The 18,733-nt window shown below is 35.8% G+C and overlaps 1 protein-coding gene across 3 annotated transcripts in view; it reads left to right on the top strand.

Annotated features, from left to right (window-relative positions):
• The window catches only part of znf704 (zinc finger protein 704), a 47,769-nt gene that overhangs the window by 9,603 nt on the left and 19,433 nt on the right, over positions 1-18,733 (top strand). The window lies entirely within an intron of this gene.

Raw genomic sequence — 18,733 nt, 5'->3', positions numbered from 1 at the left:
TGCAAACCTTTTTTATTTTTTATTTAAAATAAAGAAGAAAAAAAATAATTCCATAAATCAGGCTTTACAGCGTTAAACATTTTTTTTGCGGGAACTGTTCAGTTTTGAAGTACTTTATTTCATTGTTTTAGACATTAATAAAGCAGCAACACAAAATTGATGATGCTGTTTCCAGTCCTCTATCTTGCAAGTTTGATCTGGTTGTGATGATGCAATCAGTTTTTGTTACAGTTTGCATAATTTACATACTGTATAAAAGGCTGTTTATTATGCTCAAAAAGTGACAATGACTACCCTCTTTAAATGCACCTAGTTAAACGCAGTAGCAGGTGGTCAATGAGTAGCACAGTTTGTTTTGTTTTTTTTTACCTCAAAAACCTTTGTGAATATAGTGCAACAATTTCACCCCTAGTCGCTCAAGCCACTAAAACTACATTATTATTTTGTTTTCTGTTTAAAAATGAAAGAATTGTGTCTAAATTAATTAATTAATTAAAAAAAAAATTTTATGTTGGGGCTATGTTGTTAAGCCCAAACTCTAAAAACAGTCATCTAGTTTCTCTTTCATTGCTAAGCAATAATAGCATTTTCCATTAGAAGCTTTAAATCACTGGCCGCTTGCATGTCAAGGCTTTGGAAATTGGACCACCTGTGATGGTTTGGAATGAAATGTGCTGGAATTTTTATGCTATTTAGTTGTTTCATTAAAAACCCCTGAATATCAGAAAGGGGGAGTGGCCAAGAGTGGATTATGTCTTTTCAAAGCAATAATACAAGCGGCTTGGGTTGTCCTCCAAAAGATGATTGAAGTTACCAACAAGAAGAGCTCTTATGTTTGCCGCAGCTCGATACCAAACACACCAGATCAGAAATGGCTTCCCATTAACATCCATCCTCCCTGAAGATGCCTGTCTGAAGAGAGTCATTTGTTTAAAAGATCAAAGCATTCAGTTTTGACAATCCCTGACGTGTTGCCAGCCCGTCAATTTAAAGCTGTCAAAACAAGTCTATTTACATTTATTAATGTTGTAAATAATGAAGTATTGCCTCGTTTTATGAGTTTAACACTTCTATACTGCAGTCATGGGAGTAGAAACAAATGTTCCGGCTGTGTTACTCTGACAGTCACTTTACTTTAAATGACAATGTAAATCAGTCAGCAGTGAAGGGACTACTTTAAATGTAATTGCAGCATAGCTTCTCATTGCGTGCCGCCAATTTGCAGGTGTGTTAAGAGTGCCTGTGGCATTCTCAGCAGTATGATCAAGAAAAAATATCACATCAATACTGAGATCATATGCAGTGCTTCTGTGCTTGAATCATCGTCGGAGGCTCTGGAATGGGTTGTCTCATTATTTTAAGAGGCTGCAACGCTGATGAGCGTGAAAGGATGAATCGATCGCATGCGTGAATTGATATATTATGTGCTGTAGAGGCAATTATCAAAATGACTTCAACATCACAGTTTAGTTTTTTTTTCTTTTGAAAATTGACTAATTCAGTGTTCACAAACAGAGATTCTACAAATATTTTTTTTTTTATCAAATTCAAAATATTAGTAAATAATATAACCGTATATAAATAGTACTAAAATACTATTTTTTTTAATACTGCGACTTCTCTAAGATTTGATTTTAAACTACCCAGATATGGTGTTTATTGTTTATTCATAAACAGGGATTCACAATGACATTACAAAGAGGTTTGTGAGATTTTAAAAGAAGTGCCAAAAATTGGCAATATATTTGTTATTAGTTAATTATTTTGTTTATTTTAATAATGTATTCGTAAATGTTGACTTTACAAGTTGAGCTTAACATTTAACTAATAAATTTTTTAATTGTTAGTATTTTTCCATTGTTGATTATCTTAACAGTTGAATCTTTTATTGTGAAGTATTATTAAAGATCATAAACAACTTTTTAATTCTAATTATATTATGTATTTTTGAAGTTACCACATTTTTAAAGACTGAAAAGAATAATTCTAATTTTATAATTACATTGTATTAAGAAAATACATAATAATGGAAATATTTTACTTGGTGAAAATACTAATTTTATTTATTAATAAAGCACAATGCTTCACTACAAGTAAACGATATTAGTTAATCTGACAAAAAGCGTTGGTTAGAATCCGGATATAACTGTCTCTTGCTCTGTTTGGGAAGGTAAATGTGGTCTAGTCTTTAATGCGTCTCCTCTTATGGCTGCTGAGAGGAACTCATTCAGTTTGAGCTGTGGTTTGGGCAAAGATTCTCTGGCAGGAGGCATCATGATGTCGAGTTACTCACGTGTGTCCTATTAAAATAAACCTGCGTAACATATTATGCATTTCTAATTATACCTATCAGTTTTGACAGTGTAGTTGGTAACGTAAATTATTGATCTCTGTCGAGCTGAAAGACTTTATTAATTAAAATGGAAATGTACTAATTAAGCTCTCTGCATGGGGGTGTCATAATTGTCCCCAATCTAATTTAGGTGGTACTCACCAATGTGACGATGAGCAAGGAGTAATAGAACAGAGCAGAAGGACAGATTATTTTTTCCACTGTTAAAATACATGACTTTCTCTGATTCAAGTTGAATGTGCAGACAGTAAGCCATTCTTAGGTTGACTTCCTGGAAGAGCATAAACAATGTGGCTCTGTGGTGATTTCAAATCATTGCTCTGGTTTTAAGGTTTGACTTTTCAATTTTAGCACAACTAATGGCATGGGTTTGAGACGGTGCTTCCTGTTTTACTAAACGGTGTGTGACCGGGCCATGATGACAGACCTTAGAGTTCACTTAAATTTACCCTTAAAATTTTTTTTTTGATATAACAATATATATTTGAAGTAATTGAAATAAAGCAGAATTAAAATAAAATATAATTATTAGATGGAGAAAGAAAATTTTAATTTGAACTAAAATTACTATAAAATTTCTAATCAAAATATTGAAATAAAGACTTATTCAAAATATTAATAAATAATAGTATATAAATAATCTTAAAATAACAACTAGAGTTGTTGTTGTTGTTTTTAACACTGTAAACATTAATGTGTCCTCTAAGGTTTGATTTTTACATTTATACCCAGAGATAGATATACAGTATATATGTATATATATATATGTGTGTGTGTGTGTATGTATGTATGTATATATATATATATATATATATATATATATATATATATATATAATATTGTTTATTTATTTTGTATATAAAAGGAAAGGGAATGAATTGATCCTTTTCGTACAACAGAGAAAGAAAAAAACATAACTGCTGCTTTGTAATTATACTGTATATGATTAATGTGATTTACAAAGGTTGTTTGCAAAATCTATACCCCTCTCCCACAGGTTCAGGTTATAAAGCCAATATTATATTAGTGTAAACCAAAACAACACTGTATGGATTAGATGTTATGACTGTAACTTTGATTTGTTCCTGCATGCTGTGATACCGTTTCCTAATTCTCACCCTTACATAACACGTTTTCATATGGAAGGTCTTTAGTGACCACAGACATCAGATTGGGCAAAGACTAACCACTTGAGGTTAGCTCATACTATTCTTGGTCTCTTGCTGATCTTTCAACAGTGCAGTGCACTAGAGAGGGAATGTTCCAGATGTTTAAACAATGTCTGCTGAAACACCACATGTATTAGATGTTGCAGAGCCTTTGCACTGAGGTTTCGTTATATTGCCCAAGGGGTGGAGTATCATTGTTATTGCCAGCTCTTAGATTCATCATTCAGACTCGGTAGCTTCATAACATGCCTGTTGCACAGTGGCACTGCAACTTTCCATGTGCACTAGTTAATATAAACTTTTCCCCTGATCAACATTATGAAAATTCATTTATTACATTTTGTGTTATGACTTCCAAGAGCAACTGAAGTCAGTTTTTGTAGGGATGTTTTAGGATTATCAGTTACTGAGGTTATCTACATATTTTTAAGCTTAAAAAGTAAATAAATGTAGAACTTCTCCGAGAGGTGCTTTAAAATACTAACAATAACTGTTGACTGTCAGCTTGTTAAAACCCTCTCTGAGAAGCATCTCTAAATTCATCTCCCCCACCGCCGCCGCATTTATCACAGCAGCACTTTTTGACAAATTATTCAGCTTCAACAATACATTTCAAGACAATTACTGTCAAACTCTTCCTGTTATTATGCATAATTTGAAGCTCATAATTTTTAGAGTACTATACTGTTGTTCTCACGTTTTGCTCTTTATCCACTTCTGCTCTTGATGTGATTGTTTTCAAATAAGGATGACAGTTGATACCAATATCAATACTAATTTTGTACCACACCAAAAATAAATAAATAAACACATTTCTATTAGATAAATGAATGTACACAATAATTGTTTGAGGTCTGTAAGAATTTTTTTAATAAATATTTTACGCTTTCCAAATGCTGCAATTGTTTGATCAAAAATACAGTAAATAAAATAATATTGTGTAATATTATTACAATTTAAAATGACGGTTTTCCATTTTAATATTTAAAAATGTACTTTATTTCTGTGACAGTAAAGCTAAATTTTATGCATCAATTCAATCTTTAGTGTCACATGATCCTCCAGAAATCATTACAACATACTGATTTGCTGCTCGAGAAACATTTCTGATTATTAACAATGTTAAAAACAGTTGCGCTGCTTAATAATTTTGTGGAAACAAAATATGATTATAAAAATTCTAAAGAATGTATTTGGAACTTTAATATTATTATTCTGTCATTTAAAGCATTTATTGGAAATCTCAATCTTTTATAACATAAATGACTTTACTGTCAATCTTGATCTTTTTAACGCATCCTTGCTGGATAAAAGTATTTTTTTTTTTTTTTTTTTTTTTTTATCGTACTGGCCCCAGACTTGTCAACAGTAGTGTAAATATTAATAATAATAAAAAAACATGTGCTTTCAAGTATTTCTAAGTCAATCAAATCATTCCAAGTTTTCATACAATTAATCAGGTAAACGGTTCAATAAAATGGACAATGAAATAAGAGCAGTCAGTGTTTTTCTATTTTTCTTGAAATTGTAGATTAACTAATGAGAGTAGATAAAAGCAGGTTTAATTAAGCTATGTTTAAACCACAAGACCTAATACATAGATTTGTTTTCCAATCTGTTTACATTCACTTAAGACATAATTGGCATGCACAGCCTCATTACTCAAATGATAAAGAGATCTTCACAGAGTTTGTGCACACATCCAGTTATGAGCACTCAAAGCAGAAGTCTGTCAGTCAGGGTAGCAAATCGGTATCTCAGTAACATTTTTTAAGTTTTAGTATCGACTTGTTGCCAAAGTACATTTGCCAGGCCTTAAAACAATGCTCTGCAAGCAGTACTTCCATATGAGTGAAATATTATGATTCTGAGCTCTTCTTTTTGTGCTCTGAGAAGCATGTGAGCAGAACAGCTTGGAGCCCTTTTTTCTCTTTGTGGCTGTGACAACAGGTAAAGTCTCCCCTCAACCCCCACTTCAAGGCACATGTGGGCCACGTTGTGTTTTTCTTCCCGGTCTCCTCTGAATGCCTGTGGCTGGAGTAAACAATGAGGCGGTCACGTGAGGGGCAGCAGCGGTGGCTCTGCAGCGTCTGTGGAAGCGGCTGCGCTCCTCTTACAGGCGCTGAACTTTGCTCTGTTTGGAACCCACGAGGCTGCTCCTCCTCTCTGTGCTCGGGGGCCTGTGTGTGTGTGTGTGTGTGTGTGTTGAAATCTCTTGTGTAACTCGAGGAACTGTGAAAGTGAGGGGTTTGGGTTTTGGCACTACCTCACAGCACGTATGACAGGAAACACTGCACAAATGACTCGGCCAAGTGCCCCTATCTCTTTCTCACTTTGTCTCAGTCGATATTTACACATACAGTATTGTTCAAAATAATAGCAGTACAATGTGACTAACCAGAATAATCAAGGTTTTTAGTATATTTTTTATTGCTACGTGGCAAACAAGTTACCAGTAGGTTCAGTAGATTCTCAGAAAACAAATGAGACCCAGCATTCATGATATGCACGCTCTTAAGGCTGTGCAATTGGGCAATTAGTTGAATTAGTTGAAAGGGGTGTGTTCAAAAAAAATAGCAGTGTGGCATTCAATCACTGAGGTCATCAATTTTGTGAAGAAACAGGTGTGAATCAGGTGGCCCCTATTTAAGGATGAAGCCAACACTTGTTGAACATGCATTTGAAAGCTCAGGAAAATGGGTCGTTCAAGACATTGTTCAGAAGAACAGCGTACTTTGATTAAAAAGTTGATTAGAGAGGGGAAAACCTATAAAGAGGTGCAAAAAATGATAGGCTGTTCAGCTAAAATGATCTCCAATGCCTTAAAATGGAGAGCAAAACCAGAGAGACGTGGAAGAAAACGGAAGACAACCATCAAAATGGATAGAAGAATAACCAGAATGGCAAAGGCTCAGCCAATGATCACCTCCAGGATGATCAAAGACAGTCTGGAGTTACCTGTAAGTACTGTGACAGTTAGAAGACGTCTGTGTGAAGCTAATCTATTTTCAAGAATCCCCCGCAAAGTCCCTCTGTTAAAAAAAAGGCATGTGCAGAAGAGGTTACAATTTGCCAAAGAACACATCAACTGGCCTAAAGAGAAATGGAGGAACATTTTGTGGACTGATGAGAGTAAAATTGTTCTTTTTGGGTCCAAGGGCCACAGGCAGTTTGTGAGACGACCCCCAAACTCTGAATTCAAGCCACAGTACACAGTGAAGACAGTGAAGCATGGAGGTGCAAGCATCATGATATGGGCATGTTTCTCCTACTATGGTGTTGGGCCTATTTATCGCATACCAGGGATCATGGATCAGTTTGCATATGTTAAAATACTTGAAGAGGTCATGTTGCCCTATGCTGAAGAGGACATGCCCTTGAAATGGTTGTTTCAACAAGACAATGACCCAAAACACACTAGTAAACGGGCAAAGTCTTGGTTCCAAACCAACAAAATTAATGTTATGGAGTGGCCAGCCCAATCTCCAGACCTTAATCCAATTGAGAACTTGTGGGGTGATATCAAAAATGCTGTTTCTGAAGCAAAACCAAGAAATGTGAATGAATTGTGGAATGTTGTTAAAGAATCATGGAGTGGAATAACAGCTGAGAGGTGCCACAAGTTGGTTGACTCCATGCCACACAGATGTCAAGCAGTTTTAAAAAACTGTGGTCATACAACTAAATATTAGTTTAGTGATTCACAGGATTGCTAAATCCCAGAAAAAAAAAATGTTTGTACAAAATAGTTTTGAGTTTGTACAGTCAAAGGTAGACACTGCTATTTTTTTGAACACACCCCTTTCAACTAATTGCCCACTTGCACAGCCTTAAGAGCGTGCATATCATGAATGCTGGGTCTCATTTGTTTTCTGAGAATCTACTGAACCTACTGGTAACTTGTTTGCCACGTAGCAATAAAAAATATACTAAAAACCTTGATTATTCTGGTTAGTCACATTGTACTGCTATTATTTTGAACAATACTGTACCCTGTTGCTTGTTTAATTCACAGCTGTCTGCATATTTAAATTAGCTTTTTAAATCAGCTAGTCTTTGAGTAGTTTATTTCTCTGTAATATATAAAATAAGTTAAATTACAGTTGCTTTTTATTTATAAGCAAAATATACAATTAAAATATTTCACTATGCCTCTCTAAAAGCTATTATTGAGGTATATTCCAATATGATGTTTTCAATTTCATTTTTATTAAAATAATTAATATGTACTGTACAATGCATGATATATATATATATATATATATATATATATATATATATATATATATATATAACTTATTTCTTAAGTATCAGTGTCTTAGTAGTGATGAAACTGTTATTTCATTATTACATGTTTTATAATTACAAGATTTTCATAAACATGTCATTATTGTTGGTTTTGTAATACAGTTCTGCACTATTTTACATTTGAGTGGGAAGATTTTATAATATAAATTCTTTATAAAATAAAGAATAAAAACTACCCACTCAAATGTAAAATTGTGTTGAACTTTGTTACAAAACTAACAATAATGACATGTTCATGAATATCGGATTAATATTATATTTATAATATAATAAACAATATACTTTAATATTGGTATTGCCAAAATTCAATACCAGTAAACTTTATTACAAAACTAACAATAGTCTGTGAAGTAATCACTGCTTTGGCTACAAATTTTTTTTTCATTGACCTCGATATCACCTTTGTTTTTCACCATTTCTTTTTCTCTTTCTTGTTGTATTTTCTAGATTTTCACTGAATATTAACTCTAAAAAGCCCACTGGCATAAAAAGCCGCTGTAATGCGTTTCACCGGTGATAAAATGAGGCTGAAGCCCTCTTGAGACGCCAGTGGTTAACTTAACCCCCCTTTCAGCGGCTCGCTGTCATTCCCGGCGAGGTTAGTGAGCTACGTCACGTATCATAAATACAGCAGCGTCCCTCTCGTCCCCTTCCTCCCTGCGTTCTTCCCTCACTCTCAGGTGCTGAGTGGTCAAGAACCCTCCATCTCGCTGTGACGCTGTCTTGCTCTCTTGCTCTCTCACCTTCTCTTTTCAGTCTGTACTCTTGCTCTCTCACTCCTCGCTCTCCCCCTTTGTCTCTGTGGCTCGTGTTGTTCTGCGCTCGTCCACCGCTGTGCAGGGCATTGAGTTACACCTCCTCTTGCTTTCACATTTACATAAAGAACAGTAGCCTGGCGCCGGCTCTACCTTAACCAGGGCATCTGCTGCTGTTTACCAAGAGTGCGTGCACAGAATCAGCAGCCACCGCCAAAACAAAGGACAATTAGTTTACATGCTGTTACACTCTTGTTTACCGTTTTGGAGATGCACCTGTTTCAATTACGCACTAAATCACAACGTGACTGTCATGTATAAATCAAGAAAAAATAAGCAATATACAGAGCGACAGATTTTTACATTGAAGAATGTAAATGAAGAAGTTGCCATGGCTTATGCAGTCTTCAGAATGATTTCAGGGACACACAATATTTTTGTACCACATCAAATATTGGCCCATATTAGAGATTTTATGTTTGTTTGTTTATTTAAAATTGGATATTTGTGTTTATTAATTACTTCTATTTGTTCTATCATCACTCAAAATTAAACACAAATATTTTAACAACACTGTTAAATGCAATCACAAAAAATTGTTAAGTTGAATTGCTGATTATTATTATCATTATTAATAAATATTGTTATCTTTTCACAAGGAAGTTATTGTTCACTAAAAATATAAAAAATATTCTTGGTTAATTAACAGATTAAATAAAATGTTAACTGAACCTTAACTGAAATAAAAAGTAAAAAATATTTTAGCCAACACTTAATAAAATAACAAAAATATACAAAATATAAAAACAAAAGCTTATTTAAAATATTCATAAACAAGATAATAATAACAATACTAATATAAAATGTTCTCACTGTTTAATACTTATTGCTACAGCTTTGTTCAAATCTCTAATCTAACTACACATATGAGCAATGGTAATATTGATGCTGCCTTGGCAAACATCACTCAAAGGTGACATATCATGAAAATCAGACTTTTCCAGGTTTTAAGTGCCATAATCAGGTCCCCCGGTGCTTCTACCAAACAAGGACATTTTAAAAAGAACTTCTGCAATCGTCTGACTGTGAAGGGATCTCATTATAATACTACCGCCCCTCAATCTGTAAGATTCCACTTTGCACATTTTGCATTTAAAGAGACAGGCCTGAAAAACAGTGTGTTTCTGATTCCACTCAAAATAGGCGTTTTCAAAATGATACAATAAATGATCTGTGGGGCACTTTGAGCTGAAAATTCACAGACATATTCTGGGGACACCTAAAACTAATTTTACATATTATAACAAAGGGGGGCATAATGTCTCATTTAATATATTTCAAGCATGCCTTTGTGTTGTTCATATATTGTTCTACAGGCAGCAGAAGGTTGAGGGTTTCTTATCTCTCTATGCATGATGTTGGTAAACGGATCACATATTAATGGAAGCGGTGTTCCTTTGAGCTTCTAACCAGTCAACTTCTTTCTCTTAACCACACACCTGCCATTTTTATTACGGCCCTTAGGCAGCTTTGTGTGGAGTCCACCAAGGTATTAAACCAGTGGAAACCACCATAACTCGCCTAATAAGTGCCCATAACCCGCTCGCAAGTGACAGGGTCTTTGTCCTGGCCTGAGGCAGTTAGGACATGATGTTCAGGGGAAGACGACTGCCCCCACCTCACCCTCACCCCACACGCACTCTTACCCATCAACCCTATCTCATGAAGTATGGAGTTTTATGAGGCACTCCAATACCCCCCACACTGTGTAATTGGGAGCGTCTCTGTCGTAGTGATGGCTCCCTGGGGAACACGGGTGACGTTGGCGGGGGGGATGGACGGGGTCACGTGCCGGTGTGAGGGATGGTGGGCATGGCGATCTACGAGAGACAGAGACACTGTGGCTTTGACACATAGACTTAAAACATACATTATTAGCCATTAATCAAAGTTTTCTTGGCAGCCGGCATCCATTCTGTTGTTTTAAATCAACATAATGTGGAAGGAACAAAGTATGCCTCTCACCGGTGCTTTGAGGGCTTGCACTCAATAATAATCACATATTCACTAGTGAATTCCTATTGTGACATTTGTACTATTGACCTCAGCTTTGTGCGTAGCACTATTGTTAGCAAAGACAGCTGCCTTCCTCCAGGGAAGTTACTACTTATGAATTTAGATGTTGCTCATAAGGTTTAGGATTTTGGTAAACACAGTGGATGAGTTTGAGCAGTTTCTATTTTACTCTTTCATATTTAGTATCTGTTTTTAGTAAGGTTTTTAATAAAAACAATTTTTTATTATAATTATTTTTTTTTTTCCTGATGGCCGGTCTATTACTACTACTGTTCACCAAAAAAAATAAAACAATTAAAAAAAATCCATATTTATTTTTAGCTGCAGTACCATTTAAGGGTTTATGGTCAGCAAGTTTTTTTTCTTTTTCTTTTCTTTTCTTCTTATCTTCATGGAACATGATCTTTACTTAATATCCTAATGATTTTTGGCATAAAAGAAAAATCAATAATTTTGGTCCATACAATGTTTTTTTTGGCTATTGATAAAAATATACCCCAGCGACTTAAAACTGGTTTTGTGGTCTAGGGTCACAAATATTAAAGTAGGAACAGTTTAAATGAAAACTATTTTACATATTTTAACAGTATTTTCAATCAAATAAATGCGGCCTTGGTGAGAAATTGAGACTTCTTTCGAAAAAATTATTTTAAATAGTAGAGTATGGATTTGAGATTTTCTCATACTTGCTTTTCATTAAATGTCAAGTTTTTCTATAAAACATTGTTTTTCCATGTTATCTGCATAAATAGATAGCTATAATGCAACTTCATATTCATAAACAATCTTGTGCAATGCAGAAAATGAAAGGTTTGCAGCTTTCAACACGTTCTTACTGATGTTTCCAACACTAAAAGAAGTAATTGTTTAAAAAATGGTTACTATTTTAGCTAGCTAGATTAGATTATCTTGGTGGAAAATCAACAGAAGTTGGACTAAAGTGGTGTAACGGTTTAGTGAGTTTGGCCCTCACAGTTATTATGGCTTATTATATCATTATGTCTCTATCACTAGGGGGACTAAGGCACAGTTTTCTGTAAATCTGTTTTGAAATGATTCTGTATGTATTGTGAAAGGGTGCATCCATAATCAATACTAATTACCTCCCATCATGCCAATTACTTCCCATCATGATTCTCTAATTGACACCCCCTCAACCCAAAAGATAACTAAAGGGACAGTTCACCTAAAACAGTTGTCATCATTTACTCTCCATCCGGTCACCTCAACCCTCTATGACTTTTCTTTCCTGAAGAACAAAGCCAGATATTTTGAAGAAGGTTTGACTCCTTTGACTTTCATTAAAGGAACAAAAACATGACATGAAGGTGAGTAAATGATGGCAGAATTTTTATCCTTTAAAAAAAAGAAAAAAAAAAACCCCTGAGGTTCCAGATGGTTAATAGTGTCCCATCTCATAAATATAAGCATTCCGACGTGACTTTAAGACAACATCTGAATCTGGCAGGTAGCCAGCAGGAACACACAGGCATTGTTGTGAGTTCAGTATTCAGGGTTTAGAACAAGTCATTGTTGCCACCGTAGACTTTATAAAGACTGTTTTTTTTTTTTTTTTTCTCACATGGATGCCGCCTCCTTTCACCTTCTTGCTTTTTTCTTGACAAAAGGGGTGGCTAAATGAATTGCTTGCAGCAGCAACAAGCTCTGTATTCTCATCGCTCATTAGGTCAGACAGAGACATCAATTCTCTTGAGTCCATCAAAGCAGTTGCTATGCCTGCCGCACGACGCGGCTCTTAAACATCCCAGCGCTGGCTTTGTGAATGCAGCAGGTACTCCGTCATGGCGCCTCTCAGCTGGGGGAGGTGACGCAAAGTCTACAGTGGGTCTTTTGCCAGTTGCTTTTGTGGGTCATATCTTTGCATGAACTATACTGTGGGATGTAGACTGAAAAGTAGGGCGCCGATGCCACATCTCATTGATGTACACGACCATATTTCACATTCATTTCTCCTGAGGTGGGACGATGTTTGAGACTTGAAGTATATAGGTTAATAAACATCACTGATTCCTCAACTAAGGAGTTTCCAGGGGGTACTTGGAACAGTTTAGCTTTTGTTTTGTTTAAACTATAATAACAGGAAAATTTAAGTGATTAAAAAAAAGTACTTGTGATATTGTGATCCATACTTCAATATTGAATTCAAGTGACTTATGTTATTAATGATAGGCCTGATATGATTATTACATAATCTCCTAATTACAATTTGATCTAATCACTATTATAATTTCATGATGAAAGTGTGAACATCTCTGAAGTGTGTGTGCACCGTTTGCAGTTTGTATATAAGCAAAGCTTATGTGCGCTGTGAATACATTTTGCTTGGATTTTGCTTTGAAATTTAACATTCCTGTTTAGTATTTTTATGCATAATAGCAAATATTTTTATCTAATAATAATAATATATAAAAATAATAATAATAATAATATTTTATAAACAATAGGCGAATTGTAAATGTTTTAATAGTTTGAATGTTTGGGTATTAGCCTACATGTTGGACCATTTTAAATGAGGAATGAAAATGAATTTATTATTATCATTATTATGATTAAGTATTCTAATATTTTGAATAAAATGTTATAAAATCGCATAATAGCATATGTTTTTGGCGATTACAGGTTGCACCATCTTTAAATGTCATTGACAATATTTTTTATTTATATCAAAAACATTTTTTGATTTGTAATTATTATTTGTTGTAATTTAATTATTAAAATGTATTATTATTATTAGTAATATTTGTTGCTTATAATTATAAAATGCAAGACTAATAAATGTAAAATATATATATAAAACATTATGCCTAACCACTACCCTTCTTTAACCCCTGTGCAATGATAGAGAAAGAGAGAGAGAGAGTGTGTGTGTGTGTGTGTGTGTGTGTGTGTGTGTAATGTGAAAATATATATATGTGTTTAAATTACATTGGAAAGTTTCCTGATTGTGACAGCCATAACTAATGATAATGCTAAATTATATTTTATTAAACCTTAGCAGTTAATGTCTGAATTGGGTATTTGGGCTGTGAGGGCACATAAGACAAAAAGGTTGGGACACAGTTCAGAACAAAGATGTACACCTGCAGCTGCAGTCTGGCATTTTTCATTGAAATGCTTCTAAGAAGCTTGTCATGTCAAGCATACTTGTCATATTTTTACCCGACAGCATAAATGACTGGGATTTTTCTCCTATTCTTTCTTTCATGTGGGCTCTCTTACAGTGGCACTGTTTGACGGAGTCAGATAAAGCCTTCTTTTTTCTTTTCTCTTTTCCTTGACAAACATGATCTGGTCCTACTGGTGGAAACAACGCTATCCTGAGGTCGATGTTGACCATAAATGCCTCAGCTCTTACACAGCCCATGTTTACCAGGAATGTGGAAATCTCTGTCTTTGTGAGTGTGTTTACCCTCCTCACATCGAGGAACGCTCGTGAACACTGCGGGGAACTGTAAAAACTCGACCCATGAGCATGAGGTGGGGGCAGGGGAGGCTATAAATGGCATAAGAGTGGCCAGTGTAACCGAAACACTGTGCTGTATTTTGCCTGTTTGCAGTAAACAAGGCTGTCCAGTATTAAGGGAAATCATTGTACAACTCAAGCTTTGCTTCTGGTCTTCACAGGCACAGTGTTTATCCATACTACAGGGAGCTGGGTCATGTGTGTGAGGTAAGAGGAGGCTGGCTTTGGTTCGATGCCAACCACTGTGATTTCTGGAGTGCCTCGAGCATCCCTGTGTTGACCGACAGTACCCCCCTCGGGCCCCTGAGCCCCGGCGCAGCCCACACATTCAGCGTATCCCACGCTAGCGCTCAGCCTGCAGGCTTGAGGAGAGCTGAGGTGGAGGGGGCGAGATGAAATGAGCGTGGCATCGAGAACAAAGAACGTGCGAGCCTCTGTGTCGACGGCACGCTCGACCTGTAATGATATAAAGTAATAGATGATGAATGGATTCATCTTTGCTTTAATCAAATTAAAAAGAGATAATGTGTGTGTAGCTGTCTCAGGTTGCCAAGGTTAATGTCTCGCTCTCCAGAGCGCTTTGCAAGTTTGCCCTTCCAATGAGAGAGAAAGATTTCCAGAAGAGTTGAATGGTAGAGTGTGCAGTAGAAACGGTTATTGTCAAAACTGGAAACATTTCTGGCCTGGTCTTCTGGGCAAGGCAGAAACGAGAGCTTTTCTGAAGTTTCTAGGATTGACAAGTAGGAGTCCAAAAGGAGGTTAATTTTGTGAATAGTTCTTAAATAACTTTTTTTTCTTCTAGTATGTAAGAAAAAAAACGATACATAAGCAAATACTTTATTCACTTTATTTACTTACTATCTTTGAAATAGTCAACTCAAATTCGTTTTTGAAGATATTTCCTCCTCAGAAGCACAGTGACTCTTATTTAGTTATGTAGATTGACATAAGAATGGTCAAAAGTGGCAGTAAAGACATACAAAATATGCTGTTAATAAAATAATATTTTTCTTTGTATATAAATTTCAAAAGTACAGCATTTAAGTACCGGTAGCACAACTGTTTTCAACATTGAGAATGATCAGAATGGTTTACAGTGACCTAAAGGATCACGTGACACTGAAAACTGGAATGTAATGATGCTGAAAATTAAGCTTCGCCATCACAGGAATACATCACATTTTATTTCTTTGCTGGATCTATAAACTTTATATATTAGAAGCATGAAATATCTATTTTTCTGCAATCTAGTGATTTAAAACATACAGGTGCATCTAAAAAAATGAAAATATCATAGAAAAGGTCTTTTTTATATATATATATATATATATATATATATATATATATTTCTGTAATTTAATTGAAAAAAGCAAACTTTCTTATATTCTAGAGTCATTGTACACAAACTGAAATATCTCATGATTTTTTTTTTTATATTCTGATTTTTTTGGATGCACCTGTACATTTTTAATAAAGGTATCCCAAACAGTAAGATTATTAATAACACATTAGTATAAAAACAGCTTCACATTGCACAAGTAAAAAGGAGGCAGTAATACATTACATAGGAGGACAGAGGCAGTTATACGTTAATACGTAGATGTACTTGTGACTATGTGGCTACACACACACATCAGTTCTATTTTGATGCACCAAGTTGCATCATTGCTAAGTAACCATGAACGAAACCTAAATCGCACTATTATAGTCAATGAAGCTGTCTACATTGGATGCCATTAGGAACACAGTTTGCAAGCTACAGTTTTCTGCTTGGTGTATTTTTTTTTAAATCACTCTGCAAGTATAAACTGTACAGCACATCACATTTGTACCGTCGATATATACATTCAAAACACCCAACTCTGCACTGTAATGATATTACACAGGAAATTGAAAGAAAGCAGTCCATATATGCTGCCACTATTTTATCTTTTAACAGTATGTTACGCTGATTGGATCTGCTCAAGGCTGTAGATAAACGCGGAGGGCTTGGTCTGTGACCGCATCCGATTAGTATCTGACAGTCAGAGGTCGCAGTCACAATGCTACATGTTTACAGCAGGTTAAAGTTTATAATGGCTCTGCGTCTCTCATGCATATCTGTCCCGTGTTGCATACAGATTTTTACGTGGATGGCAGTGATAACTGAACACAGGAGCTCATGCCGGGAGACTTGAGGCATCTGATTTATCGCCCGTAATTCAGAAGGAAATGAGCGTCATACACTAGTGACTGTAATAAACGATGGACGGCCCAGCTCGAACCAACTTCAAAGGCATTTCTCCACTCCCTACTGCTCTCATTCAAAACCAAACGGGAAGGGGAGGGCAGCAGGGGAGGAGCTGCGTGCTCGGGTTTTTCGGGGAATTCCCCTGACTTCCCCTGTGTTATTTCAGAGTTATCAGTGTTTACTGACACTGAAATGCTCTCTGAATTCTGAATGGAGTACAACTGGTTTTCGATCGTTTCGGTAAGTTAAAGTGACACTTTTATTTTTCCAAACGGTATTTGTGCCACGGTTGCAAGGTCAGAATGAGCCCACATTAAACTGACATTGGGTTTGGAAAAAGACTGTAATCCAATTAGTTGCCATTTTACCCCCCCAAACCACTGTTCTTTTAGAAACTGGAAACATCTTTTCAGTTTTCTGCCAATGTGGGCGCAGGCCTCCTCGATGGACCCATTAAACAAAAAGGTCCAGATGTCTGAAGGTACGTAGGGTAGCCTTCCTCAAGCCACCCGCTCTCTCATTTGTCTTGCGAGATTGGATGGCTACAAAAAGTGGGCACATCTGTCCGTTGAATCACAACAGATGTCTGTGAACTGCCTCCCCCTTCTGGCTGGCGGCCATCTCACCCATTTTACCCCCCATGATAAAAAAAACCCCAATGATGTTTGGCTTTCTGGAAATGAGGGTGGCCATGGGGAGAATTACTAGGCATTAATGGCTCTTAGATCTCTGTAATTCATACCCAAGCTCCATTCTGTAACATGGTCATTTATTTATACCTGCCTGATTGTAAATGTGCAGAAAGACCATGATTATATTGTCCCGCTCCCATTGAGAAAACCAAAGATGTCAAATGAGATGAGAGATGAGAGTGAGCCAACAGCTAATGAGATGCAGAACTGGCTTGGGTCACAGCTGAGCATCTGTTAGTTCTGTTCTTCTCTATTTGAGAACAGTAACTCGCATAATGTGTTTTTCCAGCTTCACAATTGGAGATATTCCAGTGATGATGGGAAGAGGCCATGATTAGAGATGTGCAAAATTACATCTTTTCATAATCGACTAGTCTGAAGCCCTGTGTAATTAAGCTGGTTTATGGTCCTGACCACCACAGACTGATCAGACATATTTCTTAAGGGCGTTCACATATAGGACATGCTGCAAAATTAATCTAAAAATACATAATAATCTGCTTTATTGTAGTCACTGTACTAAGGCTTTTTTTTTACTTTTAATATTAAAAAGTTATTAAAATATTAATAATTATAAATGCTGTTGTGAATAAATATTAATTTATATGGAGTTGACAGTGTATCTCTTTCTACCAATTATTAATTATGCATGTATTAACCTACAAAATGCAACAAAATTTGTCAAGTAATATTTTATTATATTGTTATTTGAATGCCTGCACTGTCAATGGTATAAAATCATTGTGATAAATCTTATGGTCTTTAGAAAGCAAAATTAACAAATAATCAAATATTATTTAAAATAATTTACACGTCAAAGTAGTATTTTTGCATTTATAAGACAAAAGATGCAACCTGTAGTGTTTTTTTTTTCTCTGCTTGGTGGCCCACATTTTGGGTGGACCACCAAGCACCCCCTTGTGGCCTCTCAACGGTCCTCTGCCCCCAGTGGCTAATCTAGTAATTAGCTGATGGATGACCGGTTGATCATCCTAACCCATCCCAAGCAACAATGCATATGTTATTTTGTCATTTGTCAAAAATCTTACTTCTGAAATATGAAGCAACCCTCATTAAGAGTGTATGTAGAACAGTTCATAGTGGGAAAATTACTAAAGACACCACTTTGTCTCCGGTCAAATTGGAGTTTTGCAGTTGTATGTATCGCTTACCTTCTCGTTTAATTACCATTCATAAATGTGCACCTAGTTTCACTCCCATGGCTTGATAAGGACAGTAATAACTCATGTGATTTGGGACTTCAGAAGTCCTTTTCGTTCAAGAGTGGCAATATATTACATTTTAATTACATAGGATCTAATGGGTTTCTTGAAATGTACAATATTCCATTGAATGAGAGATATTAAAGCTCTTAATTAGCCGCCGTCCAGGAGCACCAGCATGGCATTATCTGGAAAACTCTGTCAAGCCCAATGTGCTCTCCCAAGGTGACCAGAAAGTACCTATAAAAGTAGGGTCTTGGGAAAAGCTGCATCAGAAGAGAATGGCAGCCTAACTTGATTTAACCAAAAGCCGTAATTACATCATTCTCACCGCATGAGAAACATAAATTAGGCCTATCTCTAATGGAGGTCCCAGGTTTCTCTGTCAGCCAGAGGTCTCTCGCTTTCTCCATCTCTCTCTCTCTCTTATGAGATTTCATGCC

Source organism: Carassius auratus, chromosome 19, assembly GCF_003368295.1.
Source record: "Carassius auratus strain Wakin chromosome 19, ASM336829v1, whole genome shotgun sequence".
Lineage (NCBI taxonomy): Eukaryota > Metazoa > Chordata > Actinopteri > Cypriniformes > Cyprinidae > Carassius > Carassius auratus.
The sequence above is the reverse complement of the archived record's forward strand: the minus strand, read 5'-3'. Positions and strand labels throughout refer to the sequence as shown.